This window comes from Triticum dicoccoides, chromosome 4A (genome assembly GCF_002162155.2).
Source record: "Triticum dicoccoides isolate Atlit2015 ecotype Zavitan chromosome 4A, WEW_v2.0, whole genome shotgun sequence".
NCBI lineage: Eukaryota > Viridiplantae > Streptophyta > Magnoliopsida > Poales > Poaceae > Triticum > Triticum dicoccoides.
Window position 1 is genome coordinate 45,559,091 of NC_041386.1, and position 12,874 is coordinate 45,571,964.

The 12,874-nt window shown below is 45.2% G+C and overlaps 1 protein-coding gene across 2 annotated transcripts in view; it reads left to right on the forward strand.

Moving 5' to 3' along the window:
• LOC119288650 overlaps positions 1-9,915 on the forward strand; it is a 42,735-nt gene extending 32,820 nt beyond the window's left edge. For both annotated transcript variants that reach the window (XM_037568231.1, XM_037568234.1), the window contains exon 7: positions 9,507-9,915. The gene's annotated coding sequence lies outside the window, so the exon portion shown is untranslated. The remainder of the gene's footprint in view (positions 1-9,506) is intronic.
• The last annotated feature ends 2,959 nt before the right edge of the window (positions 9,916-12,874 follow it).

Below are 12,874 nucleotides of genomic sequence, written 5' to 3' on the forward strand. Positions count from 1 at the left end.
GTTGCTCGGGTTTCGCGTACAGACAGCGGTTTGAGCCGCGGTTGATCTCTACGGACGCGTCGTGGTGAGGCGCGTCGTTTGGTAGCAGCGGGAGGTGCTGAGGTGGTCGGAATCAGCAACGGCGGCGAGCGAGGCGGCGGCCGGAGCTCGGGTGGGTGCGGGGTTAGCGCTGCGGCTTGCAAACGAGCTAGCTGCCACGCTAGCGTTGCTCCACGGGTCGTTGCGAGTGCAACGGACGCACGCGCGGGGCCATTTGGTCACCAGGGCTTCACCGGCGACGAGCCCGTGCGGCGGAGCGTCTCGGCTCCGGTGGAGGGAGCGGCTAGGGGGCGAATTAGGCAACGAGGCATGGGGGAAACGATGCAGCGGCTCACCGCGGTTCTTCTGGTGCTGCTGGCGAGGCAGGGGAGGCACGGGGTCCGGCGAATCGACGGCGGGGATCACCGGCACCCGAGGTCGGAAACGGCGGCGTTGGAGATGCAGCAGAGCTTCTGGCGCCGCGCGACTCGATGGAGAGGACGACGACGTCGTGGCGGAGCTCGGAAGCGCGTCGGAGAGGAGAGGGGGTGGCTGTGGTCATGGCTACGGCGAGCGGCGCTCTCAGGTGCGTTCGGTGACGAGAGGGAGGGAGAGCAGAGGAGGAGGAGGGGGTCCAGAGAGAGAGAGGCGGTCGAGGGGGTCGAGGGCGTCTCCGTGGCGCCGCGAGGGAGTCGGGGAGGCTGCCACGGCGAAGCAGGAGGTGGAGGCCTCCGCGTGCGCGCGTGCGTGCGGTGTCTGTCCTCCTGGCAAAGGAGGAAGATGACAAGGGGGGGAAGGAGGTGGGCTGGGCCGGTGGCCGGGCTGCTAGCTGGGCCGGCCAGGTGAGGCCCAGGTGGGCTTGGTAGGCGCCAGGTAACTTACTCTCTCTCTCTCTTTCTGTTTTAATTCTGTTTTCTATTTTGCAGGTTTGTTTTGAATTTGGTTTTGAAACCAAATCAATTTATTTTGCTTCTGACAATATTTTTAGGAGCTAAAAGAATTGAAACAATGCTCCACAAAAATATTTCAGAATTATTGGACCTATATTTATTTAACAGTAGATATAAGTCCAATTCAAATAGCTATTGATTTAATTTAAATACCCAAAATAAATGTTTCTGAGATACCGAAAATATTGGTTTGGATTTTACCTCTTGCCAATATTTCCAGAGGATAACAAGAACATTTTCTTGGACTTATTTGAAGCAATTTTTATCTTGATCATTCATTTTTTTAAAGGATTCTGAGGCTTTGAAAATTCCTCAATTCAAATTTCATTTGAATTTAAACATGATGCAGCAACCAAGCTAGTCCAAGGCCAGGGTAAAGCTAGGGATGTGACAACTCACCCCCACTAAACAAGAATCTCGTCTCGATATTCAAGCGTAGGGTAAGATGAAGGGGAAACGCAAACTAGTATAATCTTCACGATTCAGGTTGCACTTCAAATGAACGTTGTTTCGATCACCATCTTTGTCTTGTCGTCTTGTTCTGAGAACTTCAATTGACATGACAAAGAGAGGAAATGGAAACTCTAGCAGGATCGATCTTCTTGAAGACCGAACAACTCATGGAATGAGACATAGAGCCATCTCTCGGGTTGAGACACGAGATACACATCAAGAGGGGTGGAAAGAAACGGATGACGAAGGTTCACTAGGTGGACAATAATTCCACACTTAAGAAGGTGGTAAACGATTGTCAACGTAGCGAGGAGTTAAGTTGACATGACACCATAATGATGCACCTTAGGGAAGGTGACTCGAAGATATATCCCCTTAAGTGGCAAAAAGAATTACTTTTGATACCGAGATCATTGAAACTCTTTATACCAGCCTAAGGCAATTCTTGAGTGATCGTTTGGAGGGGTTCGGTAGAATGGCATACTCGGACTTGGATGATGTGGATTACCTTGTTGAAGACAACGTAATGGATGAATTTGCTTACCACCGGAAATGGAAGAGACCCATGGTAGAATGGCACATTGGTGGTGCAAGCTGGGAACAAAATGCAAATGCTGGGAATGATTCTGGTAACTGGGGAAGAACCCAACAATAGAGGGTGAATTCACTGTTTGAAAAGGTCATAGCATTGCCGAGGAAACTGAGAGCAAACCCAGTTAGTGCCGATGATAACACCTAGCGCTTGTGCGTGCTCTCAAGAACTTGAGCATTCCCATAATCATCAAGGTTTTATCAACATCCGTGTCAAGGGTCCGGTAACACAACTTACTACCATGATGAATGGTGATGGAGGATGCAGATGCAAAGGAAGATAACACCTTCTCAGATTTCACCCTTGGCGGGGCCAAGGAAATAAAATCTGGATGATCGACCGAGAGACATTTAGCACTCCGCTTCTAATGTTCTCCTTGATGTGCTAGTGTATCCCATTCATAGATACAGTTTGATAACTAGAACATCAAGTAAAAGGTCGGACTTCGGAACACAGAAATCCATAGGGGTAACTAGGGAGTAAATCCTACGAAATCCCTATGGGGAGGTGGCCAACTTCATCAATCAAGATATTATAATAACAGGTCTTCCGGCTGGGTGTGTTGGCCACGACATCCACTTTACCGGTTATCGCGCGACCAATATTATAATTCTTGGGAAATATTCCAACCATCATATCTGCCTGAGATTCAGATCTGGTTGGTGTCAGGATATTCCAGACTCATCGAGTCTAGGAAGAAAAACGGAAGTTTGCAACACAAATCGACGAGATGACGTTGCGGGATTCTTGGGAGATGAACTACGATAGCAAGCTCCAAAACATGAGCTGGTTCTGCTACAAATATGTGAACACGTTGTCCCAGACAAGCATGCCCACATGGTAGTCTTACGATAAAACACTAACGAGTTCTGGTTGGGAACCATCAGCGAGGATATCGAAGTTCTTTCATAAGTCCGGATTAGCTCTTATGAAGGAACTCCTTCTCCTTGAACAAATCAATCAGTGGCTTGGTGTGCTAGGGATACATATAGATTGAAGGTTGCAAGTCTTCAAACCACAGCATTCTTCGCACGTGTGCATGACTGATTTGGAATGATTCCAAAGAAAGCAACATTGACTTTCTCGAATCCACGGCGGCAACTTGCATCAGATGCACATGAATTAAAGGAAGTCACTACTTACATCCGAACATATGCTTCATGAACTAGCATGAACAAATGCTTTCAAAAGTTTCCAACACTAGCTTAATGTTCAACAAAATCATGGAGGAGATAAGGATGTTGTCAATGGGCTCAACAACAATTCATCCGGGTTTCCTTTTAAAAGGCATTCCATAGTTAAGTGAACGCGGTGATAGCATTGGTCAGACCAAAGATGTAATGGTGTATGCTCGAGGGATCAACCACGAATAAGACAACATTACGAGCATCGTTGGTACTGATTTGATTTGACGATAGCCCACACTCAAATCAAAGGATTGATAAGACAATAGGTCCAGCAACTGATCACAAGGACCAATCGATGAAGATATCATCTTTCTTCAACACACACTACACAAGAATATCCCTTTGGAACGAACTAAGTTAGGCAAGCTTTTATCTTCCAACTCTCCAAGTTGTTGTCTAGCTTAACCAACTAGCTTAGGGGTATCCAACACGGATTCTTGGAGAAAGGGGTGGTTTACAGGATAGACCAACTTGATCACGAGTTCAACATAACAGTCAGGTGACAACCGGGTAATACTTCCGAGAGGATATTCGGAAAATCACGAACCACCGATATGTTACTAAGCTCGAGAACAATCTTGCTTTTCAGGGCAAGATGATATGATCAAAAAGAAAAAATGAGGGATTGACACAATCCTAGCTCATTGATCGAAGAGTGCACCGGAAATAAGGACTAGGTAGCACGATCAGTCTTAGAATGATAATTCAATAACCAGCATGCTAAGAATGAGAATATTGTCCATTAACTACCAAGCAACGGAGTTGCTAGGAGTATTGATTTCGCACATCACAATTCATTTGTCGGTATTCCGGTTGCATCAACATGAGGGCCGAGGAATGACAATGATGGCAGGAAGTATCACGGTACCAAGAGTTCATAGGATGGTGTGCAATTCCTACAACAATCTCGATATAAAATATGTAATACTCCAAGGTAGAGCAGAACAAAAGCTGGACTGGCATTTTGATCTGCGGAGCACAACTTCTTTGACCCAATCCTGGATAGGGAAGAGGTACTGGAGTTTATTTCTCCTAGTCATTCTGCTATAGAATGGCTTGACGGACCACAAGAGTAATAGGCATCGATAAACGAACGCACGCATACTCTTGACTATCAATTGATAGACGAGGGCCAGAAAACAACTAAAGAGGGACAACTCAAAGGAACATATGATTTTCTGAGTTGTGAATGCATAGATTAGCATGTCGAACGAGTTCAACATATTTCTTCCGGACAATCCATGCGGAAAGGTAGAACTGGCAGAGTCACAATTCTGAATGGAGAACCCATCGAGAGCACTCCTGTTGTGATCTTTTGATCCAACAAACTTTTGCCGTAAGTGGTTCATGGTATTTGGAAGAAGGATATACCACGGACCTCGAGAACTACTGCAAAGGTTACTAATATCCTAAAGGCGCTAGCAATTACTATCAACATGAAGTAAGTAGAGTGAATTTCGGGTTCAAGAACCCAGGAATAGAATACCTACTACTAAGTAGCATCACGGAATGCTTTCGAGGATAAAGGCCAGAATCATCACACTGGGACACCAATCATGGCTAAATTACTAGGTGATCCCCTAAGACACCTAGGGTCATAATAATATCTCCAACATATATGCCAAGGTAACGGAGTACCTCAACTCGCTGATTAGTGTGGTTAATCTGGCCCATGGGAACGTTGAAATGGAAGAAAGGATTTGCAAATGCATCAGACTACTTAGAAACCTGGGATGACTCGGACAGCATAACGGCTGTAAATGCTCAGAAAAGATTTGAGACATTCACAAAAATGGTGGCATAACCACTCAGAGGCACAATATCAAGGTCTCGAGATCAATAATTAACATACAGAAGTACTAGGAACTGAAACGAGGCTTGAATCAACAATCTTATAAGTCTATGGATTAGTAATACGTGATCTTGATAGAAAGATGAGAAGACCTAGTTCCTTAACCCCGTAGGAAAGATAAGATGACTCAGATCAGAGGGGCATAAGGTATAAGGAGTAAAAAGAGCCTTACGTTCCATCCCACAATCAATTTCCTTATATAACTAAAGCATTTCTAAACTCAACTTCGACCAGTTTGGCTTGGTAATCCTACAGGCAGTCAAGCTCTGATACCAACGCTGCCAGGACCCCGACTCAATGTCACATCGATCTAGCCTGTAGCACCTCATATCACTTTGCGGCCTCACGCACGGTATCCCCACGGGTGTCGCCTTACCTTTGTCCGGGACCGTTTGCGCCTTTTGGCTCACGTATATGATAGTGTCGCTAGCATCCATATGATAAGGAGCCCGGGCTGACATGACTAGTCGTAAACCCAAAGTGGCACAGACCTACAGGGACAGGCATCCATGACCCAGCATCGAACGTGTCGGTCATCAGCGAGTGAATCCAGGCTGTAGCACTGGGCTAGCAGGACTCCGGTGAACCGGGCTGTAGCGGGCTAACAGGACTCCGGTATTCATCGCGTGACATTTCCCCGAAGGGACAGACACAGGAACGAAGAAGGACACATGCCGGCCAGCCTAAGTGTTCCGGAGCAGTAGCAAGCTACCATGGCTCAGTGGAAACACTAGGAGACATTTCCCGGTAAGAGAGGCTACTAAAGATAAACAACTAGATGGTCAGATCCCACACATACCAAGCATTTCAATAACATACACACAGTATGCTCGATATGTGCAAATACAACATGGCATCACAACATGACTCTACGACTCAAGTATTTAATTCAATAGGCTCCGAGGAGCGAGATATTACAATCATGGGTCTCATGACCCAACAATCAGAGCATACAAGTCAAAGCACAAGCGGAAGCTATCATGTCTGAGTACAGACATCTATAAATGAAAAAGGCTGAGAAGCCTGACTATCTATCAGATCCTGTCGAGGGCACAAGATCGTAGCTGAGGTATCAAGCTAAACGTCGAAGTCCACGCGGAACTACTAGCGAGACCGAAGTCTCTCTGCAAAAACATAAATAGGCAAACGTGAGTACAAATGTACCCAGCAAGACTTACATCAGAACTATCTACATATGCATCATTATCAACAAAGGGGATGGTGGGGTTTAACTGCAGCAAGCCAGCTTTGACTCGGTGGCTATCCTGAACTACGACTGCGAGTAACTCTTTTGAGGTGGCGCACACGAGTCCACATATTCACCATATCAATACACCACTATGGATCCGCTCCCGTCTCCCTACGAGAACGCCATCCATAGCACTCACGCTTATCTTGCGTATTTTAGAGTATCCACTTTCACTTGTCTATGAACTGATATAAGCAACCCAGAAGTCCTTTTCCGTGGACACGGCTATTCGAATAGATGATGTTAACCCTGCAGGGGTGTACTTCTTCACACACGCTCTCACCACTTACCGCCGTTTACACGACATGTACTCGGCAACCTTCAAGCGGAAGCCCAACGTGGGTGTCGGCCACGACCTACCTAATCACCTAAGTCTCTAGTCCAGGTTTATCGCCTATTCGGGTTCCATCCATGAGGAGATCCGGCCGGAGTTTCGCTCACAGCCCCAAACGATGTGAACAGGGTTCCTGAGACACCAAACGGGCGCCCGGTACACCGTGCCACGTGCCTACCGCATCACAGTCCACCCCTACGGTCAGCGCTGCCCACGGCCTCCAGCATACTACAAACACCAGAAACTACTTGCAACTCCTGGACAGAGGACAAGGGTGATCAAGAAGCCGAGAGGGTCCATTGGTTTCGGGCCCAATGCGTGGTAGTAGCTGAATCATGGATCACAAACACAGAACTCAGTTCCTGAGGACGGCTGCAATGAGACAACCCACCATGTACTCCTACATGGCCTCTCACCGCTACCTTTACCAAAACGTGTTCACACACTTAGCTCACACACAGTAGGACATGTTCACACGCCTCTGATTCATCCCCGATGAATCAGACCTGACTCAACTCTAAGCAGTAGCAGGCATGACAACAAACATAAATGAGTAGGCACATCAGGGCTCAAACAACTCCTACTCATGCTAGTGGGTTTCATCTATTTACTGTGGCAATGACAAGTCATGCAAAGGATAAAGGGGTTCAGCTACCGCAGCAGGTAACAGATGAATCGGTGTTGTCCTAATGCAGTAAAAGAGAGCAGGAGCGAGAGAGTAGGATTGTATCGGAATGAACAAGGGGGTTTTGCTTGCCTGGCACTTCTGAAGATAGCATTGAGTCTTCATCAGTGTCAACGATCGCATCATCGGTATCACGTCTATCGAGAGGGGACAAATACCGGCAACACAGAAGGGAACACAATCAATGCAATGCACAATATGATGCATGATCATGACATGGCAAAATGAATGTGTTTTGGGCTAATGCATCTAAAACCAGATTAAATGAAGTTGGTTTGAATCCAAGATTCAAATTCAAACTCCATATGTGGTTATTTAAATGTCATTTAATTGATTTGTGCTAAACAGCACCTATAAGTTGTTCTAACATGCATGAAAATGGTACAGATGGATTCCTTGAATTTTTCTGATAATTTTTCATATATAATTTATTTAATTTGGAGTTACGGTTAAATTTCTATGAATTTTAGAAGTTTTAGGCATTTTTCTGGAATTTCAGAATTAAATTAAATCCAGAAAGCATTACTGCGTCAGCATGACGTTGGCATGACGTCAGCAAGTTAACAGGGGCCGGCTCGGGTCAAACCTGACGTGTGGGGTCCACACGTCAGTGACACGGGGGCTAATCCCGCGTTGACCCGGGCTTTGACCCGCTACGGGGCCCACTGTCAGTGTCACAGGGTTAGTTAACAGGGTCATTAGCGACTAAGTAAGTGCGCCACGTCGGCGTCACCGGAGACCAGCCGGCGGCGACCAAACCCGGGGCGGCGACACGCCGGAGTTGCTCGGGTTTCGCGTACAGACAGCGGTTTGAGCCGCGGTTGATCTCTACGGACGCGTCGTCGTGAGGCGCGTCGTTTGGTAGCAGCGGGAGGTGCTGAGGTGGTCGGAATCAGCAACGGCGGCGAGCGAGGCGGCGGCCGGAGCTCGGGTGGGTGCGGGGTTAGCGCCGCGGCTTGCAAACGAGCTAGCTGCCACGCTAGCGTTGCTCCACGGGTCGTTGCGAGTGCAACGGACGCACGCGCGGGGCCATTTGGTCACCGGGGCTTCACCGGCGACGAGCCCGTGCGGCGGAGCGTCTCGGCTCCGGTGGAGGGAGCGGCTAGGGGGCGAATTAGGCAACGAGGCATGGGGGAAACGGTGCAGCGGCTCACCGCGGTTCTTCTGGTGCTGCTGGCGAGGCAGGGGAGGCACGGGGTCCGGCGAATCGACGGCGGGGATCACCGGCACCCGAGGTCGGAAACGGCGGCGTTGGAGATGCAGCAGAGCTTCTAGCGCCGCGTGACTCGATGGAGAGGACGACGACGTCGTGGCGGAGTTCGGAAGCGCGTCGGAGAGGAGAGGGGGTGGCTGTGGTCATGGCTACGGCGAGCGGCGCTCTCAGGTGCGTTCGGTGACGAGAGGGAGGGAGAACATAGGAGGAGGAGGGGGTCCAGAGAGAGAGAGGCGGTCGAGGGGGTCGAGGGCGTCTCCGTGGCGCCGCGAGGCAGTCGGGGAGGCTGCCACGGCGAAGCAGGAGGTGGAGGCCTCCGCGTGCGCGCGTGCGTGCGGTGTCTGTCCTCCTGGCAAAGGAGGAAGATGACAAGGGGGGGGAAGGAGGTGGGCTGGGCCGGTGGCCGGGCTGCTAGCTGGGCCGGCCAGGTGAGGCCCAGGTGGGCTTGGTAGGCGCCAGGTAACTTACTCTCTCTCTCTCTCTCTTTCTGTTTTAATTCTGTTTTCTATTTTGCAGGTTTGTTTTGAATTTGGTTTTGAAACCAAATCAATTTATTTTGCTTCTGATAATATTTTTAGGAGCTAAAAGAATTAAAACAATGCTCCACAAAAATATTTCAGAATTATTGGACCTATATTTATTTAACAGTAGATATAAGTCCAATTCAAATAGCTATTGATTTAATTCAAATACCCAAAATAAATGTTTTTGAGATACCGAAAATATTGGTTTGGATTTTACCTCTTGCCAATATTTCCAGAGGATAACAAGAACATTTTCTTGGACTTATTTGAAGCAATTTTTATCTTGATCATTCATTTTTTTTAAAGGATTCTGAGGCTTTGAAAATTCCTCAATTCAAATTTCATTTGAATTTAAACATGATGCAGCAACCAAGCTAGTCCAAGGCCAGGGTAAAGCTAGGGATGTGACACGTCTCGCCATGTTTGCTAATTGTGGTTACTTGTTGTAGGTATTCTTCCGTAAATGTATGTTGTGCCGGATCAAGACAGCCTTGGTGTTGTCACTAGGCGCTGACCCGTGCAGCAGGTTCGGTGTGGATCTCGCAGGATGTTGATGTCCACTTGGGTCCGTTGATCGAACGTGTAGCCGGAGCCCGGGATCGCTGGTCGACCTCCAAGAAGCTGCCGCCAAGGAAGGAGCCCGACTCGTGCTTGCACGCTCGAGTCGCGCTGTAGCAAGGTCTCCACTCATGTTGTTGCGACCTCCGTTCCTGAGAACCGCCCACTGACGAATTTCTTTGAAGTCAAGGACACCGTCTTGATGGTGGCGACTGGATGTGAGCTTGATGTGAGCCTGAAAGAGTAGGGACATTTGTTGGCCGTGTGTGGCGTTAGGCAATGTCTACTTTGTTACAATTTTTATCTTTTATATATATATGAAAATGTAGAGTGAAAACAAAAACAAACATAACAAATAATGGAATAAAAACATAAAATGGAGAAGAAAAAAGAAAACAAAACAAAAAATGATAAGAAAAAAAAACAAACAAAAAAAAGAAAAAAAAGAAAACAAAGTGCAAAAAAAGAATGAAAAAATGGAGAAGAAAAAGAAAAGAAAAAACAGAAACAGGAGATCTGGTGAAAAACCAGATCTTCACCTTCAACAAAGGTTGCGCCCAGCAACTTAGCACGGTAACCTAGTGGAAGGCGTGAGCCGCATCATTTCGGAGACCGGTGTTTGATCCTCCAGTCCTCCATGTTTTTCTCTTTTGTTTTTAAGTCTAGTAGAAGAAAATGGGAGGAAGATTCCTTTGTATCGCTTAAATAGTTAAATAGCTCTCGTGGCTCGTGTCTGGAGGAGCCCCAGATAGATAGATATATAGAAAAAACACTGTTTAAAAACACATTTGAAAAATGTTGAACAAGTATTAAAATATGTTGAACAAGAATTTTTAAAATATTAAACAAGTATTTGAACATGTTAAATAAGTCCTAAAAATGTTGAAGAAGTATTTGACAAATGTTGAATAAGTATTAAAAATTAGTGAATGAGTATTTGCAAAAAATGTTGAACACATTTTTCAAAATGTTGAATAAGTACTAAAAATGTTGAAAAGGTATTCAAAAATGTTGAATAAGTAATAAAAAATTGTTGAACGAGTATTTGGAAATGTAGAACATGTATTTGAATTTTTTGAATGAGTATTAAAATGTTAAACAAGTATTTAAAAATATTGACAATGTTGAACGTGTACACAAAAAATGTTGATCACTTACTAAAAAATGTTTTTGACATATAAGAAAATATACAGTGAAAACGAAAATAAACATAAGAAAAAAGAAAGAATGGAGAAGAAAAAGGGAAACCAAACAAGAAATGAAGAAAAAAGAAAAGAAAACAAATAAAAACCGAAGAAAACTAGCTCGAATAACTCAAGTAGGATGCGACCCCTTGTTCTAACAGCGAAGGGAACTTGGGCGGAGTGGTTATCTATAACACTCCAAAACTTGGGTTATCAATTTTTGTGTTGTTATTCCTTCCTAGCTTTCTTTTTCAAAATCTTCCTCCGAAATTTGCTGGATGATCAGGTGGATCCAGGCAATTTTCAACATTTCAAAACCTTGCCCTTGTCTTGAATGCTGGCCAAGACCCATCTGCATCACCCAAACCCCCATCAAAACCCTAATTCCATAATTTGGAATTTGAAACCCTGCCTTTGGTATTACAAAGGAGCCCTCATTTCTTTTGATTATATTACTAAGTGGGTAGAAACTATTCCAACTAGTAGTGCTGATCACAACATCTCTATTAAAATGCTTAAGGAAGTTATTTTCCCAAGGTTTGGGGTCCCTAGATATTTAATGACTGATGGTGGTTCACACTTTATTCATGGTGCTTTCCCTAAAATGCTTGCCAAGTATGATGTCAACAATAGAATTGCATCACCTTATCATCCTCAGTCTAGTGGTCAAGTTGAACTTAGCAATAGAGAAATAAAATTAATTTTGCAAAAGACTGTCAATAGGTCCCGAAAGAATTGGTCTAAGAAATTAGATTATGCACTTTGGGCTTATAGAACAACATATAAAAATCCCATGGGTATGTCTCTTTATAAAATGGTTTATGGAAAAGCTTGTCATTTGCCTCTTGATTTAGAACATAAAGCATATTGGGCAATCAAAGAACTCAACTATGATTTCAAACTTGTGGGTGAAAAGAGGTTATTTGATATTAGTTCATTAGATGAATGGAGAACCCAAGCTTATGAAAATGCCAAGTTATTTAAAGAAAAAGTTAAAGATGGCATGATAAAAGAATCCAAAAGCGCGAGTTTAAAGTTGGAGAATATGTTCTTTTGTACAACTCTCGTTTCAGATTCTTTGCAAGGAAACTTCTTTCCAAATGGGAAGGACCCTATGTTATCGAGGAGGTTTATCAGTCTGGAGCTATCAAAATAAATAATGCCGAAGGTACTAACCCGAAGGTTGTTAATGGGCAACGAATAAAACATTATATTCCAGGTACGCCCATTAATGTTGAAAGTAATATTATCCAAACTTTGATGTTGGAAGAACACATAAAAGAGTCCTTCCGGAACACTCCAGAATCGTGAAAATAAGGAGGTACGTGATACGGTAAGTAAACAGACTCCAAAAAATCTGCAAAAATATTTTTTGTCAGTTTTGGAATATAACAAAAATTAGGAAAATAAGAAACAATCAGGAAGCGTACCCTAGTGGGCACAAGACACCAGGGCGCGCCTAGCAGGCGCCCCCAGGTGGGTTGTGCCCACCTCGTGTACTTTTTGGACTCCATTTTTCTACAGTTTTCTTGTCCCCCAAGATAAAAAAATCTTTATATACCCCCCGAACCTATTGGTCACCTTATCACGGAGAAATCTTCTGTTTTCTTTTCCTACTGTTTCCTGACAGATTTAGTAAGTCTAGCATCATGTCTTCCTCACCCTCCAACAACAGAGAAGAAGACGCAGAGGTGTTTTAGGGAGATCTAAGGAGAGAGGAAGCTGAAGAAGTTGCTATGGAGGAAGAAGAGGAAAATCCTTTTGGGTTTCACTCTCCGGCTTCCGAGAGAGACACATTGGCTGATATCTCTACTCATCCGAATCCTCATCAAGCTACGAGATCATCAAATAATCAAGAGGGCCTCGAAGTGCAAGAAGAAATCCCACCAAGAAGGCCTCTAGACAGGTTACATCGTGGCAATTTTGACATTATGATTCACAATTATGGGTTTGAGAATACTCCTCGTAGGCACATACCGTCCAATTGAGACATATCTCGCCCAAGAGAAAACAATGCAAGAACGAACTCCTGGGGCCGGAAAATAAACACATAATGGCTGAAGTGGAGAAAAAAA